Source organism: Hemibagrus wyckioides, linkage group LG06 (genome assembly GCF_019097595.1).
Source record: "Hemibagrus wyckioides isolate EC202008001 linkage group LG06, SWU_Hwy_1.0, whole genome shotgun sequence".
Classification (NCBI taxonomy): Eukaryota; Metazoa; Chordata; class Actinopteri; order Siluriformes; family Bagridae; genus Hemibagrus; species Hemibagrus wyckioides.
Window position 1 is genome coordinate 38,029,030 of NC_080715.1, and position 17,803 is coordinate 38,046,832.

The 17,803-nt window shown below is 39.9% G+C and overlaps 1 pseudogene; it reads left to right on the forward strand.

The window, feature by feature from the left end:
- Positions 1-7,130: 7,130 nt before the first annotated feature.
- LOC131354004 (cilia- and flagella-associated protein 57-like) lies at positions 7,131-16,088 on the forward strand (annotated as a pseudogene).
- Positions 16,089-17,803: the final 1,715 nt, after the last annotated feature.

The window sequence follows — 17,803 nt, forward strand, 5'->3', positions numbered from 1 at the left end:
TGATTTTATACACCTGTGGCCATGGAAGTGATTGGAACACCTGATTCTGATTATTTGGATGGGTGAGCGAATACTTTTGGCAATATAGTGTACATCCAGATTTCTGCAGAAAGAAGAAAAAAGGCCTTTACTGTCTCTAATTAATATTAATAGGTTAATAATAATAATAATATTTTCCTTCACATATCATGCTCGGAATTTGGATTAAGTTTTAAAGCTATATGTGACGATGTAAAATGTTAAAAGTCCTCTATAAATATCATTCTGTTGAAGGAAACAGGGCAATTTACTAAGTGATGTTTATGTTGCATTACTTTACTTTTTTCCTCAGAGGAAGTTTATAACTGGTAATAAAATGATGTTCAAGTCAAGTTTGAGAAATATTCATCTGCAGCATCTATATTGGGTTTTTCGGGAGACTCCACTTCAGCTCCTCTCCAGGTTGAACATTTCCCACTCCTCACTTCCTCCTCACTCAGTCCTCACTCTGTGTTCACTCCATTGTGAAATTTGTGCGTAATTACCGCTTCATTGTACATTTTGTTTGAAATATCAGAAACTTCTGTGCAGAAGATGCATTCAGTGTAAGATAAATACACAATACTAGGAGAAAAACATCAACATGCATTTATTGGAGCTGTAATATTAGCCCAGGACAATAAATTATCATTTAGCTCACTTTTGGGGAAAAAGTGAAGTTAAACTAGTTAAACTGAAAAGAAATAAATTGCCAAATAAAAAAATAATTAAAAAAAAAAAACCTAAATAAAAAATAGTATTATCTTCTCTTTTAACAAACTTTGAAATTAACCTTTAACTGGAACTATAATTCTCTGAACAGAAAAAAGTTGGTTATAATTAGTTTCTGTTTCTATGCAGTATTTTATATTCATTAGAATAAAGAATTACACACACACATACTTCTATCAGTTTATAGTCACTTTTATTGTACTTTTAAAGGTATTTTCAGTTAGAGTTGACATTATAACAGCTACCCTGCTGAAAAATCCAGCCTGATTTGACCAGTTTTCAGATACCAAAACACAGTCAGACATTTACAGAGGTAAATGTTCATAGAATCGGTGAAATATAAATGTACACATTTATGTAAAAGTAAATGTAGAAATTTATGTAAAAGAAAATGTAGAAATGTATGTAAAAGAAAATGTAGAAATTGATGTAAAAGTAAATGTACACACTGCATGCTGAGCACACTGCTCTACTCCCTGTTCACACATGACTGTGTTCTGCTGCATGACTCCAACATCTTTATCAAGTATGCAGATGATACCACAGTGGTTAGTCAGATCAGCAACAATGATAAATCAGCCTACAGAGAGGAGATCCAAAGCCTGTCAGCATGGAGTTCAACAAACAACCTTACCCTCAATGCTAAAAAGACATAACAGCAGCAGACACTCCCCTGTCTAGATCAACGGGTCTGAAGTAGATCATGTCTCCAGCTTTAAGTTCCTGGGCTACTACATCTCTAAGGATCTGTCTTTGCGTCAGAACAAAACTCTTACTTCCTGTGAAGACTGAAAAACCTTCACCTATCCCCCAAGATCCTGACCAGTTTTTACCGCCGCATCATTGACAGCATCTTGATGAACTCTATCACAGTGTGGTATGGCAGCTCCACAGTGTGTGAAAGGAAATCACTGCAAAGGGTGGTGAAAACCGACCAACGCATCATCAGCACCCAACTACCTGTCATTGAGTCTCTTCACCACAGTAGATGTCTGAGCAGAGCACACAAAATCATCAAGGTCTCCTCCCACCCGAGTCACAATCAGTTCAACCTCCTTCCATCCAGGAAGAGATACAGGACCATCCACACCAGAACCAGCAGGTTCAGGGCCAGTTTTTCCTCACAACCATAAATCTACTGAACTCTACACTGCACCACTAGGACTCTCATGTCTCACTAACACTTCTGCTCCACTCTGTACATTCTGATAGATCTTCTCCACACTGGTGTACAGTCATGTTGGAACAGGAAGGGGTCATCCCCAAATTGTTCCCACAAAGTTGGGAGCATGAAATTGTCCAAAATGTCTTGGTATGAAGCTGAAGCATTAAGAGTTCCTTTCACTGGAACTAAGGGGCCGAGCCCAACCCCTGAAAAACAAACACCTGAATTCAATGATTTGGAGGGGTGTCCCAAAACTTTTGGCAATATAGTGTAGCTGTTGTAGGTTTATATACTCTTTAGAAAAACACATTCAGTCCAGGCAGATTCAACAATTCCTTCTGTGTTTATTTTTACTCAAGTTTACTAAGTTACTCAACTTCAGAAAGTCACAAACAAGAACTTCTACAGCAGACTATTTACACAAAAGCCTTCTAGAGCATCCATCCATCCATTGTCTACACCCGCTTATCCCTAATTAGGGTCACGGGGGTCTGCTGGAACCTATCCCAGCACACATAGGGCGAAAGGCAGGGGTACACCCTGGACAGGTCGCCAGTCCATCACAGGGCCACACATAGACAGACAACCACACACACACACACTCACTCCTATGGGCGATTTAGAATTACAAATCAACCTGATGTACATGTTTCTGGACTTGCAAAAACATGTACTGGAGAACATGCAAACTCCACACAGAAAGGCCCGTGTCTGTTCGAACCCGGGACTCAAACTCAGGACCTTCTTGCTGTGAGGCAACACTGCTAACCACTAAGACACCGTACTTCCCCCCTTCTAGAGCATTCATTTCTTAACCTGATATATAGTTGTTCTCAGAAGTTTGCACACCCTGATAGAAACTGTAAAACATTGCCATTTATTTGGAAAATATGACTGATAATGCCAAAGATTTTTTTCTTATTTAAAGTAGTGGTCATTAATTATCACATAGTTGTCTGACCCCTTTTTAAAACCTAATGATAACTGAAATCACTCAAACAACCCTGATCAAATGTTATAAAGTTATAAATGTTATAAAGACACAACCTCGAGACAAATATGGGCTTCTCTGGGGGAAAAAAGTGGTGGTGTTGTTTCAAGGAGCAGAATAAGGAGACACCTGAACACAAATGACCAGCATGGTCGAGTTGCCAGGGGAAGGCCATTACTGCACCCATGCCACAAAAAGGCCTGCTTTCAGTACGCCAGACAGCACCTAGACAAGCCTCTGGAGCAGTCATTTGGAGTGATGAAACCAAAACTGTACTTTATAATCACAACTATAAACACTATGTTTGGAGAGGAGTCAACAAGGCCTATGGTGAAAAGTACACCATCCCCACTGTAAAGCATGCTGGTGGATCTCTTCAGTTATGGGTCTGTGTGAGCTTCAGGGGCAAAGGGAAGTTAGACAAAATTGATGGCATGATGAATGCAGCATGTTATCAGAAAATACTGGCAGACAATTTGCATTCTACAGCAGAAAAGCTGCACATGGGATGCTCTCGGATGTTCCAACATGACAATGATCCAAAGCACAAGGCCAAGTTGACCCTCAAATAGCTACAGCAAAAAAAAAGGTGAAGATTCTTGAGTGGCCATTTTCTCCTGACCTCAATATCATTGAGCCACTTTGGGGAGATCTTAAACATGTAGTTTGTGCAAGGCAACCAAAAAAATTTACAGGAACTGGAAGCATTTTGACAAGAAGAATGGGCAGCTATACCACCTGAGAGGATTAAGGACAAGACAATTTTGATGTAGGGGACAAAACTGAAAATCTGACAACACTGGACGTTCACATTATTATTAATATTATTACTACATTTTAATGTAATTAAATGCAATAACACATATATAGCTTCATACTGTTCAGGATCTGTATTCTTCATGAATGTATCTTTCATGCTTTGTGATGCTGGTCTGTAATTGTCATTTAATATGTGATGTTTTAAAAGTCAAAGCAAAACAAGATATTGTGATGTTTCAACAAGCAGAGTGTATTTTTGACTTTTACAAATCAAAATTGGGTCAAAATCACCATAAATTGCCTTTAGGATGGTTTTGCTAACTTGTTAAAAAAACAAAAATTAATAATAGATGAGGATGACAGGGTGGCCAACATCATGACAGGGTTTACAAAGTTTTTAAAAGGTGGACTAGAAAATAATAGGGACATCAAATCAAAACCAGAACAAACAGAAAGCCTTAAACAATATAAAGAATTATTTTAGGAATTAATTATATAATCAAGAAAGTTACTAAGGTATGTACTGTATTTGTATATGTAAAGCTTCACTGAAGAAAGATAAAGTGGGGTTTGGGACGTCACAGGGTTCATCATTCGGTTTCTTGAAAGGGCAGTTACCCCATAATAACAGGGTGGACAGTAATGTTAAGTTGTCTTTATTTGTCACATATACATTACTGCACAGTGAAATTCTTTCTTCACAAATCCTATCCTTGGAGGGTTTCATCACCTGACAGCCCCGTATGCTAAGGCAATGCAGTCTGAGCCGGAAACAGAAAAGATGAGTTCACCTTTCGAGTCTCCGGGTTCAAGTCATTCATTCATCACCTGACAGCCCCGTATGCTAAGGCAATGCAGTCTGAGCCGGACACAGAAAAGATTAGTTTACATAACAAGTCTTTGGATTCACGTTGTTCGTTCTTGTAATGTGACTGCTTCCCGTCTCAGTATCTTATGACAAATACAATATTACATTAGTATTATTGACTTTATAAGGTATTAAATTATAAAACTATAAGATATCATAAAATCATCAAAATATTTGTGCAATAAACATTTTCTGAAAAATAATAATTGTCAGTCTCCTTTATTATTGCTTAATATTTCTTGAGGATATGTGTGGTGTGTGAGGGTTTTTAAAAAAAAAAAAAAAAAAATCCACATTTTACTTGGAAATGCTAATTTGCCTGTTCTGTCTTTATCTGTAAACAAATACTACTTATTAAAATAAACTAAACCTGCAAACACAAAGTACCTATTGTTGTTTATTTTGCCACCAATTGTGCATTTGCTGGTATAATACTGATAACTCATAAACTCATAAATGACACAGGGGCATAACAGAAAAGCAAATAACACTATTAATGTGAATAATTAATATTAGTTTCATACATTAAGGTTATGTTTAGGTCAGATTCTATATTATTAAATAACTGCATATGGATTAAAAAAAACAACACTCAGATTTATGCATGAATTTATACATTTCTATTTTCTACACTGCAGGGTTAGCTGATGTTTATTCAGATAAATAATACAAAGAATAAATAAACAAACAGTAAGTTAATAAATAAAATAAAATAAAAAGTAAGTAGATAAGAAAGAAAGAAAGAAAGAAAGAAAGAAAGAAAGAAAGAAAGAAAGAAAGAAAGATTTTCCCTAATGAAGTTTAAAGCATTAACCAACTCTTTATTAAAACATTTAGTGTTATGGAAAAGAAGCATAATGACAGATATTCACACATTTATAGTCTGTAGGAAATAAAAAGCTATAATGCATCACGTAACAGTAAGAGTAAAAAAAAACTGTAAGGATGTTTGAGAATGAACTCATTTCTGTATCCAATAAAGCGGTCATGCCACGGTACAAACCCGAAGACTCGAAAAATGAACTAATCTTCTCTGTTTACTGAGCTTATGCGATGTTGCGCACGCGCAGTCAACACAAAATGAACGAGTCACTCCCCGAGACGACTCGATGTTCTCGAGTCATGGGAAAGATTCGTTCAAAATGAACGAATCGTTCGTGAACGACACATCACTAGTTGGAATCAGGTACAGCTTCTGCTTGGTTGGAATGAAACCTGCCCCCACACCGGCCCTTTCTGGATAACATTGGACACCCCTGATTTAGAGTACAAAGTCACAGGGGTAGGTAAAGTCAATCCTGGAGAGCCGCTGTCCTGTAGATTTTAGCTTCAACCCTAAGACGAAGAAGAAAAAACAAAACAAAACATACCTGTCTATAGCCTTAGTATTCCTGAAGACCTTGATTAGCTTGTTCAGATGTGCTTGATTAAGGTTGGAGCTAAACTCTGTAGGACAGTGGCCTTCCAGGACCGACATTACCTATCTTGGTATAGCTCAATTTATACACAAATTATTTCTGTGCTGAATTAACATGCATGCAATGCAAAAAAAAAAAATTAATGCTATACATGGTATTAGAATTTTTAATAATGTTCTTTTCAATTTTACATCACTGATTTGACAACAATTACTGTATCAGTGAGTAAAGTGTGTATACTTTTATATATATTTTTTTCTTTAAAAAGTGATAAATAGCATGGATCATGAGATGATGGGGTAAAGGGGCTTTGCATAGGGCCCAAAAATTGGGCTAATGCTAGTAAAGTATCAGTTGTCCAACTGATATCAATACAGCCTGAATTATTCTAATCAACAGAAGCCATTGTTAGTCACATTGTTTCTGCACAAAATCACTGGAAATGTGGACAATAAACATGTTTGTTTAAGGAAAGTGGAGAAAATAGAGTCAACTTGAACTCACATGCATCACAGTATTGTGCGGTGTGCCCTTTAAGAGACTGATCACTCGTAACATACAGTACACTAAGTGACGATTAGGTAGGAGAATTTTGTAATGGTGTAATGCGAGCCACGATGGATGATAAGTTTGCTGTGCGCTTTTGTTATAATTTTGTCCTTTATTTTTATTATTTGTAACGCAAGAAAGAGTTGAACCCTCATGTATGAGAGGAGCGAGTTTGCCTGTGCACCTGCCATTAAACGTGTGGATTACAGACTCTTCGCCTTCGAGCTTTCATTTTTCCTGGAAGTAACGAGTTATCTGGGTCAGAGCGTTACACAGTGTTATTTAATCTTCTTTATAAATGACAAAATCACTTTTTTTTTTTTACTTAATTGTTTGGATGAAATCAATTCGACACTCCCCGTCTACTCTAAACAATGTTTTGGTTCCGAACCGACTCTTTCAGCTCCCATGCAAATTGGTCACATTTGACAAGTGAAAATTATAATTGAATGGCAGACGGCATCACGTTACTTCATCTGTTTCAGTGATAGAGGCTGTGACAAAAGTTGTGCAAAAATGAGCACGTAGTGTGAGGCATTTTTATTTGAACAAAATTCATACGTAAGTTAAAATAAAAAGCTTAAAGAAATGGCGGCTGCTGATGACGTAACCTCTTTATTGCGTAAAAGAACTGAGCATATCCATAGCAACTCTGAACCGAAGAGTCTCATTGATGATCAAGAGCGCAAACAAGCGAGCTACCAAGATGGCTTCTTGCGATATTGAGGTAAGTTTTTCCAAACCGAACATCTTTTACATCGACGTTAATAATTAACTGATAATTAACGTGACCGCTTGCTAAGTCACAGAGCGCTAAGTTAGCAATACAGACCGCTATAAAACTCGCCGTTTTTTTCCGACGGGGCTAAATATTTAGTGTAATCCAAACCTAGCGGATTGTCTCATCTGATTAATCTCTTATGTCTGAGAAAACTGAATTGCTTTGTGTATTTTTTTAAACCGTGTTTATGTGAAGTTATGTGCTTTTCTGTCGCCGTAGCGCGCGCTCTGTCCCCTGCTGTGTTTAGACGGATTTCCTTACAGGACATTTCGGGTTTTTTTTTCATTACACAAGGAGTAATAAGTTTGTTTTCTGGGGTTTTATTTTAAATCTGTAAGGCTTTGTGTCATCTTTGTGAAATCAGTGTATGAAAATGAACCCCTTAGGAGCACAAATGAATCGTATTGTATGGAATCGGCTCATCGTTTGATTCCTCGATTCCCAACATTTCTGAATAAAGAATCGTCAACTACTTTTAGTTATAACCTTTTCATAAGCTAGACACTGTGTTTCATAAGCTATTCACTGATTACCTTCACAATTGCCATGTGGAACCAGTGCAGTATCATTTTCAACTAATGAATGCCATGTTTTTCTCATTTCAGAGCAATTTCACAAAAAATAAAACGACTTCTAAAAGAAGCTTACAAGGCATTAAGCCTTGCCACGTTTTAGGTGTGAGCAAAGGCGTAAGAAACAACCTGCTGTTTCAGGATGAGGAAACTCTGATTTTTCCAGGTGGAAACCATTGTGTCAGTTACAACATCCCTCAGCAACACCAAGAGTTTCTTTACAGTAAGTCTGCTGAGAGCTTCACTTCCTGTTGTACCTTTTTAAAAACAACCTAAGCACTGACAGAAAAACTGGTACCACAAAGAGACATACCTCTTCCCTAAAGTACAGTGTAAATTTACCCTCAAACATACAGTTATGTACGTTTGGGGTCTAACTGTTGCATAGACTTTGTACAAAATCAAAAGGAAATGCATTTCAGTTAGGGAACAAATTACCATTTTACTGTAATGACTCTGTTAGGTCTTAAATCATCCTTATTTGTAGTTGAAGTAGTCTTTGAATCTGTTTTAATTAAAATCATTCAGTCCTCCTAATCAAATGTTACTCCACAGGTGCAGCGAAAAGCAAGAGCTTGCGGGCCCTGGCTTTTAGCCCTGATCGGCGCTACCTGGCCGTGTCGGAGTGTGGTAAATGGGCCTCCATTACCATCCTTGACCTGAAGGACAAGAAACACTCCAAGAAAAAAGTTCTGAAGGGCAGCGACTATGGCGTGCAGGAGTTTGTCTGCATGGCATTTTCGGCTGACTCGGAGTACCTGCTAGGCCAGGCTGGGGGACCCTCGTGGACCCTCTACTGCTGGCAGTGGAAGAAAAAGGAGCTCATCGCGTCTGTGCAGATCAAGACACCAGGCGATATCATTCAGGTAGAAATTTTGAAGGTCTTGCAGTTGTGAGTGAAGACAAGTGAACTTTGTAATACCAAAGATGCTTTTCCATTAAAAACATGGATACAACTGGCAGAAAATAAAAATGAGACGTTTCATTGATCCAATTGCTGGTGCATACAGGAAAGGAAAAGGCTTAGATCATGGTCATGAATCTGCTATATCATCTGGTCAAACCTCAACACTGAGTGTTCTCTTTTCTCAATCCCAGGTCAGCTTTAACCCCCAGGATATGAAACAGGTTTGCGTCACCGGAAAGGGAGTTTTCAGGATCTATGAATTCAGGAGGGGCGCCCTGAAAATGGCGGACTCATATAAGGTGGAGAAGATGAACATCCTGTGCCACACGTGGATGTCTAGCGACTCCATTATTGCAGGAACTGAGGCAGGGCAACTGCTAATTTTGAAATCCAAACGCCTGCAAAGGATGGGGAAAGCATGTGAGAGGTAACAGCACAGAGGGAGAGAGAGATGCAAAGATCCTCTCCAACACCTTTTCCTTGTTCTGAAGATCTGTTTTTATCTTTGTAACGCTTGTATCATCCTACAGCTTATAATAAAATACGGTATCATTTTTATTGTATTTTTACCAAATCATGATGATCTACATTCTCTCCCTTGACAGACAAACGGATTCATCTTCATCTCCGACAGCTATACCACAGACAGCTATCACTGCCATCTTGCCCTACTCTGACGGCTTCATCTGTTCAGATGGGCTGGGAGTAGTTAGCCTGTATGAGAAGATCCCGGATAAAGACAACTACAGGAAGACAGTGACATTAAGAGTGAGTAATTGATATTTAACATTCTGCAGAAGCTTTTATGCTACACAACTCACAGGTGAGGTAAATGTGAAAGTTTATGGGTAAGGGTCTTGCTCAAGATCCCACCAGTGGCTCTCTGGCAATGCTGGGATTTGAAACAGCAGCCATCTTTAGGACTTGCCTAAACCTTAGCCATAATTCATTTTGTGTGATTCAAATGGTTATTTCAACTCAGCTCTAAAACGAGCAGAGAGGGGTATAGAGATGAACTTGTATAATCACAATATCTGATATACTAGTAGTGTTAAAGCATGTGGTGTATGCTCTAAAGTACAGTTCTACAGGATGTTATTCTGACACTCTGTACCCGTTGTGAGGCTGAGCACCAGTGGGTATAAGCACTAAGAGCTGTTTTCCTCTGTTCTGCAGATTCCTGTGGACCCATGCAGCAACAAGCCACTTCAGGCGATTACCTCGATGTGCATTAGTCCATCAGAGGAGGCGCTGGCCATTAGCACAGACCAAGGCCAGCTCTACCACATCAGCCTCAATTCAGAGGAGCTTATTAAGGTAACACAGCAACAAACAGTAATGTACAGTAATAAGGAAAGCCTTTCACTAAAAAATTTACTGACTTCTGCTTCCCCATTGCTTCCTTTTTCAGAATAAGAAGACCCAGTTCATGCACCTGTCTCAGTCTTTTTCACTCGGGGAGCATCACAGGTCTGTCCGTATGTGCGACGAAACCCCTCATGGCCACCTGCTCCAATGACCGCACCATACACATCTGGAACTACCATAAAAAGTAGGAGAAAAAATCATGTTTGTTAGTAAAAATGTTTGGTACTCCTCAATACTCAATCAGTACTTGATACTCAATCAATCAGAATACTGATCGTCATCAGATGCGGCTATCAAAATATCCATAGGGCTTATTTACTGTGTGAAAGATTTCTGACTGTATGGACTTTTTCTGCAGGTCTCTGGTGCAGTTCAAGCAGTTTGAGGAAGAGCCGCTCAGCGTCTCGATTCACCCGAACGGCCTTTTCGTCCTGGTGGGCTTCTCCACAGAAGTCCACCTCATGAAAATTTATTATGACGACCTGCACACTGCCCAGACGTTCCCCATAAGCAACTGCACCGAGGTGGGTTCTAACTGACCTGACCTTAGTGTTATAATGTTTTTTTTATATTTGAAATCTGTGTGATTTTCCAGAAACTGTGTGTAGAAGTAGTGAGTCAAATAAAGCATGTGTGTGTCTACAGTGTGTGTTCAACCACAATGGTAACAAGTTCGCCGCCATCATTGGAAAAATGATCCACGTTTATGACATCAGAACACAGAAAAAACTGGACCTGAGCGGTCATCATCAGCAAGTCAGTATAAATAGTGTTTCATAAACATTTTGATCACAGATTTAATATTTTTTTTAATCACTGAACCATAATGAAGACTGTTAATAAACATCAGTGACCTCAATTCCCTGTTCTGACCCTTCAGGTGCAGTCTTTGAAGTGGAGCGACGATGACCGTCGCTTGGTGTCATGTGGGATGGACGGCACTGTATTTGTGTGGGACGTTCTGACCGGCAATGCGGTGATTAGGAACGAGACAGCGTCTTGCTTCGCAGATGTGGCATTCTCGCCTAACACCGGGAGCGTCCTCGCCGTAGGCCGCAGCCATCTTCAGGAGATCAGTGATGAAGGGGCAAGTCCAAAAAAACATATCATATGATTGTTTAGATAAAATTACAATCACAGCAGTTCAACTGCAAAACATAGAAACTCTGTGTAAACTCTATATCTAAAATAAAATTTTATTTTAGTTATATAGCACCTTTAACAGTGGACACTATCCCATAGCAGGATTTTTTATCACCATGCTCTTATCATGGTTTTCACACTGTGATCCTGAAGCCGTGTTTCTCCCTCTATATGTGTATGGACAGAATAATAAAATTCACTTGATTTGCTTGTGTTTTTGTTTGCATTTAGGTCCTATATGAAATGGCCTCAGATGGTGGGGAATACACGGCTGTCTCCATGACTCGTTCGGGCAGAACAGTCTTCATTGGCACCTCAGCTGGTACTGTCAGGGTCATCGATTACCCTTTTGATAAAGAGAAGACCTGGAAAGAATATCAGGCCCATTCTGGTCCCATCACCAAAGTACGTGTGTGTCTTAGGAATGATGATATGCCATGATAATGAAAACTGAAATAGTTTGATGTGTATACTGTCGATAATGATGATAGAAATTGTAGGAGACACTGACCAAATAAGCATCCTGATACCAGAAAATAACGGCCAAGGAAGAACACTGAGTGATTTATTCAGCTAATGATGGTTATATCTGTTCTTGGTGCTTGAATGAAATTTTCCATCCAATTCAATATTTTTTCTTCATTGTTTGTGTAGATGGTCGTCACACCTGGTGATCAGTACCTGCTGACTGCCTCTAAGGACGGCTGCCTTTTCGTCTGGTCGATTATTGACCAGAATGGACAGACCATTGAGAAGGTCAAAGAATTAGACTACACTGGCGTGGTCTTATGTGAAAAGGAATTCCTGGATAAACAGGTAAATATGACCAAGCCATAAGCTATATGATCCTTCCAAGTGAAGGAATGCTGTTTCACTTAGAGTAGTCCTTACTATAGAAACCACAATATATTAGAACAGGTGCCTTAACAGATACTTGTACGTTGCCTTTGTACCTTATAGTGATACAGTTTAACAGCAGGATTAAACATTTATCTTCCTAAAACTTTGACTTTATGTCCATTCATTCTTTTTCTGTGTTGAACTTTTGTCATCATCCAGGATGAGATGATAAATAAGCTCACGTTACATCTTGAGCGGCTGGAGGTGGAGCAGGAGATCGCAATGACCATGATGGAAATAGACTTCAGTGAGAAAATGCACACAGTTTTGCTGCCTTTCCAGGAGAAGATCACATCTCTGAAAGAGAAAATCCAGGTCAGACTGATTAAATCGATTTGGCTCTGATTTTATTGTATTGTATTCATTATTGTATATCAGATGAACAATGAGCACAAGGTTATGATCCATGTTAATGAATAATTCAGTAAACACGGTTATGTATCTCACGATAGAAACTGGGTGCTGTGAAGGACGCTGAAAAGATCTCTTACATGAAGGAGCTGACCAAGCTGAAGGAGAATTTTGTCAAGGAGATGAACGACCAAAGTAAATACACCCTCTATATGTCAACATTGTGCCTTTTACAGAACGTTTGGGTTTTGAGAGTCACTTGGGAGCTTGGCTGCTTTAGAACAATTTAATATAAAAAATATTATAAAATCTGCTTGCCTCAGTGTTTGAGCCTGGATTTTTGTTGAATTTTCTAGACTTCACCTTTAGTATCCCATTTAAAATGCATGTCCAATTTTGTTCCCAGAATTCTTTCTCGATGAGGGGCCCCGTGTGGAATTTGAGAGGTCCAAAGAGTTCAAGCAGAAAATGAAACTGATGAAGGAGAGTTTTGAGTACAAGCTGCAGAAAGCTGAGGAGAACCACCGCTGTATCCTGGAGGAGGACACACAGGCCTATGAAGTCAAGGTGCAGGAGGTGAGAGAGCCAAACTGCTCAAACTCTCACTGTTGGGACGTGTGCTCCTGTCTTCCTCATTTGTCCTTGATCTGCCTCTGGTCCAAACTACAGGCTCATTATTTCTTATCTGTATCTAGTTAGCTTAGCCCTTGACTTATTTTGTGCTGCATGTGTCAGTGCTGAATTTTTGAGATCCAGCCCCTCTTGTTCCTTTCCCTAGTATTCTTACTTCTTTTCCTGGTATTAACCTTTTAATGCCCAATTTGACACATAATGCACTAGGTAGGGTGCTTACACTAAGCTGAGGTACAGTAACTATTAGTATAATAAACTCCTACTGTTCCATACCGATATACTAGTTGCATGCGTGGACCAGCTCGGTTTATAAAGTCCAATATGTGTGGAATTGCGATCCATTTCAGTCCAGCCTTATGATTAGTATGTTTCAAATTTTTACTATAATGTGTTTGTCTTCTCTATACAGCTAGAGGCAGAGTTGGAGCAGAAGATTAAGACCTTTAAGGAGGAACAGCAAAGGTTTCTGGAAGACGCTTTATATGAGGCCATGGAGCTCAGTAAAGACTATATAGAAGATATCCAGAAGGAGAGGGAGCTTAGGCAGATGATGGAGCAAGAAATACAACTCATGGGGGAAAAAGTAAACAATGAACCACAAAGTGGTATTTTTCTTGCCTTGCATAGAAATGTAAAAGATATGTTTTAAAATCTGTTAACACCACCACAGTTAACCATGATGTGATTCAACACACCCACACAGGAAGCATACTGGGCCACTAAAAGCTTGGAAAAAGATCAGCGCACCCAGATCTCTCATATGAAGGAGGAAATAATGAACATGAAGGACCAACTCTTTGAAGCAGGTCATAATTTCAGGTGTCTGACAAAGGAGAAGGAGAGGCAAAGCCAGATCTTCTCTGAAAAGGTGAAGTTCATGCTAACACTCCCAGTGGTGGTTTTTTTTTTGGCATTCTTTTTTTGCACTTTACTGCAACATAAACAGAGAATTATGCCACAAAACATACTGTATAGTACATGATTGTGTGTGGTATAAATTTAGAGCAAGATATCTATACAACTCAGTGTGCTGGGGTTTAATACTCCACTGTATAAGCTAGAACTTGCTGATATTCTCTATTCTGGGTAACTTGATAGTACATACAATATGCAGCTATTTGGTCACATCCATAACTGTTAGCATTTCATTGCTAAAGGTCTTTGATATAAAAAAAAAAAAAAGTTGAATAAATCAGCCATTAATAAATGAAGATAGACTGACTTTGTGCAATAAATAAGAAGAGAGTCTGTTCTGTCCCTGCAGGTGAGCTCCGCTGAAGAGCTCAAGAAAATAATTAGAGACCTGGAGCTGCGCATAGAAGAGATCCAGGCAGAATTGATCAGGGTGGAACTGGAGGGTGAAGTAGCTGATGGTGAGATGCAGGGCAGCAGTCAAATGATTGAAATCAACCAACTTAAGAATAAATTAGAGGAGGATAAAGACATGTTCTCGAAGGTGAGGAGTTTAAAAGTATGACACTGTCAAATTCTATGCAACAAATGACTGACAACAAGAGAACAATGCAACAAACTATTACTACAAGCTAATCAGAGGAGGCTGTCATTTTAGATTGCTGCTGAAATGGCAGCGGACGACAAGAAGTACAAGAAGATCCTTTCTGACCTGAAGCGGAAGGTCAAAGCTAAGGCCAAACACGTAGAGATCCAGAGGCAGAGGGTTTGTTTCACCACAAAATCATTTTTGATTTATAATTCCTTAAGATGCAAGGATTTAACGTGTAGTTGTTGCTTGTATTGCTGGAGATAATAATCATTAGTTTTACCAGTGGTACCATAAGACTGTAATGTCTGTCTTCCCACAGCTCAAGAGTAACAATATCCTGCTGGAAAGGTGGAGGGGTGATGTCCGCAACTGCTTACCATTCATCCAAGAAGACCCAAAGACGCTGAAGGAGAAGTTCGTTGAGCTTCACAGGCGCTATTGCCATGAAGCAGATGTAAGATGCTCATATATATGCACTGACCCACACACACACACACAGAATACACAGCCTAGTATGCTTATACCTGACTGAGTGTAATAACTGCAACAGGTTCACTACAATATCAACTGCAAGATCAGCCCAGCAGACGAGGCCTTAAGAGATCACCACAGACAGATGGACTTCATCAAAAGGACCCAGAAAACTCAGAAGGAAACGCACACTAGAAAGATGCAGGCTGAGAAAAATAGGATCAACAGGACAGAGACAGTAAGGAGGATTTCTTATCAACATTTTTAGCTGATTTAAGTGTAAAGTTCTTCAAAATGATTTGTCAGTGATTTGTCAGTAGAACAAGAGAAAGCTTAGACTTAGTAAAAATGTATAGATGTAGGTACACTTGGACATGTTTTTGCATGTGTGTAGGAGTATGACTTTCTGTCTGAGCGGCTTGATGATGAGAGGATGAAGTACAGGCGTTTAATGAATGCCTGCAGAGAGAAGAATATTCAGTGTGATTTCAGTAAGTAACACTTTACACTTTTTATCACTGTAGAAAGTAGCTTTGGAGGAAATTCCTGTGGACATTCAGCATGAGTTAGTTATATTAAAAATATATTAATTAATTTTTGAAATTATCTAAAGTGAGGTAAAGCTTTCTGGACATGTCTAAAATATATTCATCTGGTTTGAAGCACCCAAGCCACAGTACAGGCCTGTGATCCAGCCTCAGCCCCCAGCACACCCGAGGGTTCTCCTAGAGAAGAGACGAGGACAAACCTTTGCCCTAGAGAAGAGACAAGGACAAACCTTTGCCCAGAAGATAAAAGGACAAACCTTTGCCCTGGAGAAGATACAAGGACAGCAGATGTTTGTAGCGCAGAAGCCGACAAGCAGCGTCAAATTACCACCCATTCACCCAAGAAAAAGAAACAGATGATCGTCTAGGAGGTGTCTAATGCTTGGATGTCATCTAGTACAGGGGCGTGTACAAGCTGAAGTCTGAAAATAAATAAAAATAAATAAATAATAAATTCAAGAAGCTTTATTGTCATTTCAATCACATATAGCTGATGCAGTACATAGTGAAATGAAACAACGTTTCTCCAGGACCTGGTGCTACATAAACATACAACAACAAGTTCAGCACAAAACAACACCACAGAGCTAGGACAGAAGATTGTCTTAGCCACGTAAAGTGCACAGTGTGCAGCTAGGTGCAAACAGAGCATAGACAAGACCAGTGCAAAATACAATAAAGACAACACAAAAGAACACAGGACACTTAGCGCCGAAAAGAACATGTGTAATGGAATGTAAGTGAAATAAAATAGATAAAGTGAAATGATGTAAAAATAAAAAAAAGTATTGTGCAAAAATATTGTGCAAAAATACACAGCAGCGGTTGAGGTAGTGCAAATAGAATAAACATAAATATAACTATAGCAGCGGATGACAGGTAGAGGGAGTGCAGTAAGTAATGAACAATATAAATTGTGTGTGCGTGTGTTCACGGTCAAGAGAGAGTGTGTGTATCTGTGTGTGAGAGAGACAGAGAGTTAATATACAGTTCAGTCCTGAGTGAGAGAGTGTGTGTGTGTGTGTGTGTGTGTGTGTGTGAGAGAGAGAGAGAGAGAGTGTGTGTGTGTGAGAGAGAGAGAGTGTAGAACAGTTCAGTCCCGGGTGTTGAGGAACCTGATGACTTGAGGAAAGAAACTGTTACACAGTCTGGTTGTGAGGGCCCGAATGCTCCGGTACCTCTTTCCAGATGGCAGGAGGGTGAAGAGTGTGTGTGAGGGGTGTGTGGGGTCAGCCACAATGCTGTTAGCTTTGCAGATGCAGCGTGCGGTGTAAATGTCTGTGATAGAGGGGAGGGAGACTCCGATGATCTCAGCTGTCCTCACTATCCGCTGAAGGGTCTTGCGATCCGAGACGGTGCAGTTTCCAAACCAGGCAGTGATGCAGCTGCTCAGGACACTCTCGATGGTCCCTCTGTAGAACACAGTCAGGATGGGGGAAGGGAGATGGGCTTTCCTCAGCCTCCTCAGGAAGTAGAGGCGCTGCTGGGCTTTCTTGGTGATGGAGCTGGTGTTGAGTGACCAGGTGAAGTTCTCCACCAGATGGACACCAAGGAATTTGATGCTCTTGATGATCTCCACAGAGGAGCCATCGATGGACAGCGGAGAATGGTCACACTGTGCTCTCCTGAAGTCAACAACCATCTCTTTGGTCTTGTCGACGTTCAGGGAGAGGTTGTTGGCTCTGCACCAGGCTGTTAGATGTTGCACCTCCTCTCTGTATGCTGACTCATCGTTCTTGCTGATGAGACCCACCACGGTCGTGTCATCGGCGAACTTGACGATGTAGTTCGATCTGTGCATTGCAGCACAGTCGTGAGTCAGCAGAGTGAACAGCAGTGGACTGAGCACACAGCCCTGAGGAGCTCCAGTGTTCAGTGTGGTGGTGCTGGAGATACTGCTCCCGATCTGGACTGACTGAAGTCTCCCAGTCAGGAAATCCAGGATCCAGTTGCAAGCTAATTTCAGGAAACTACTGACTGACAGACAGACAGACAGACAGACAGACAGACACTACTGGATTTCAGTCTTTCACGGCGTAGTGTGTTACCAAATGTTTTCTTGGTGACTACGGTCCCAGCTGCCTTGAGATCATTGACATAATCCTCCAGTGTAATTCTGGGCTGA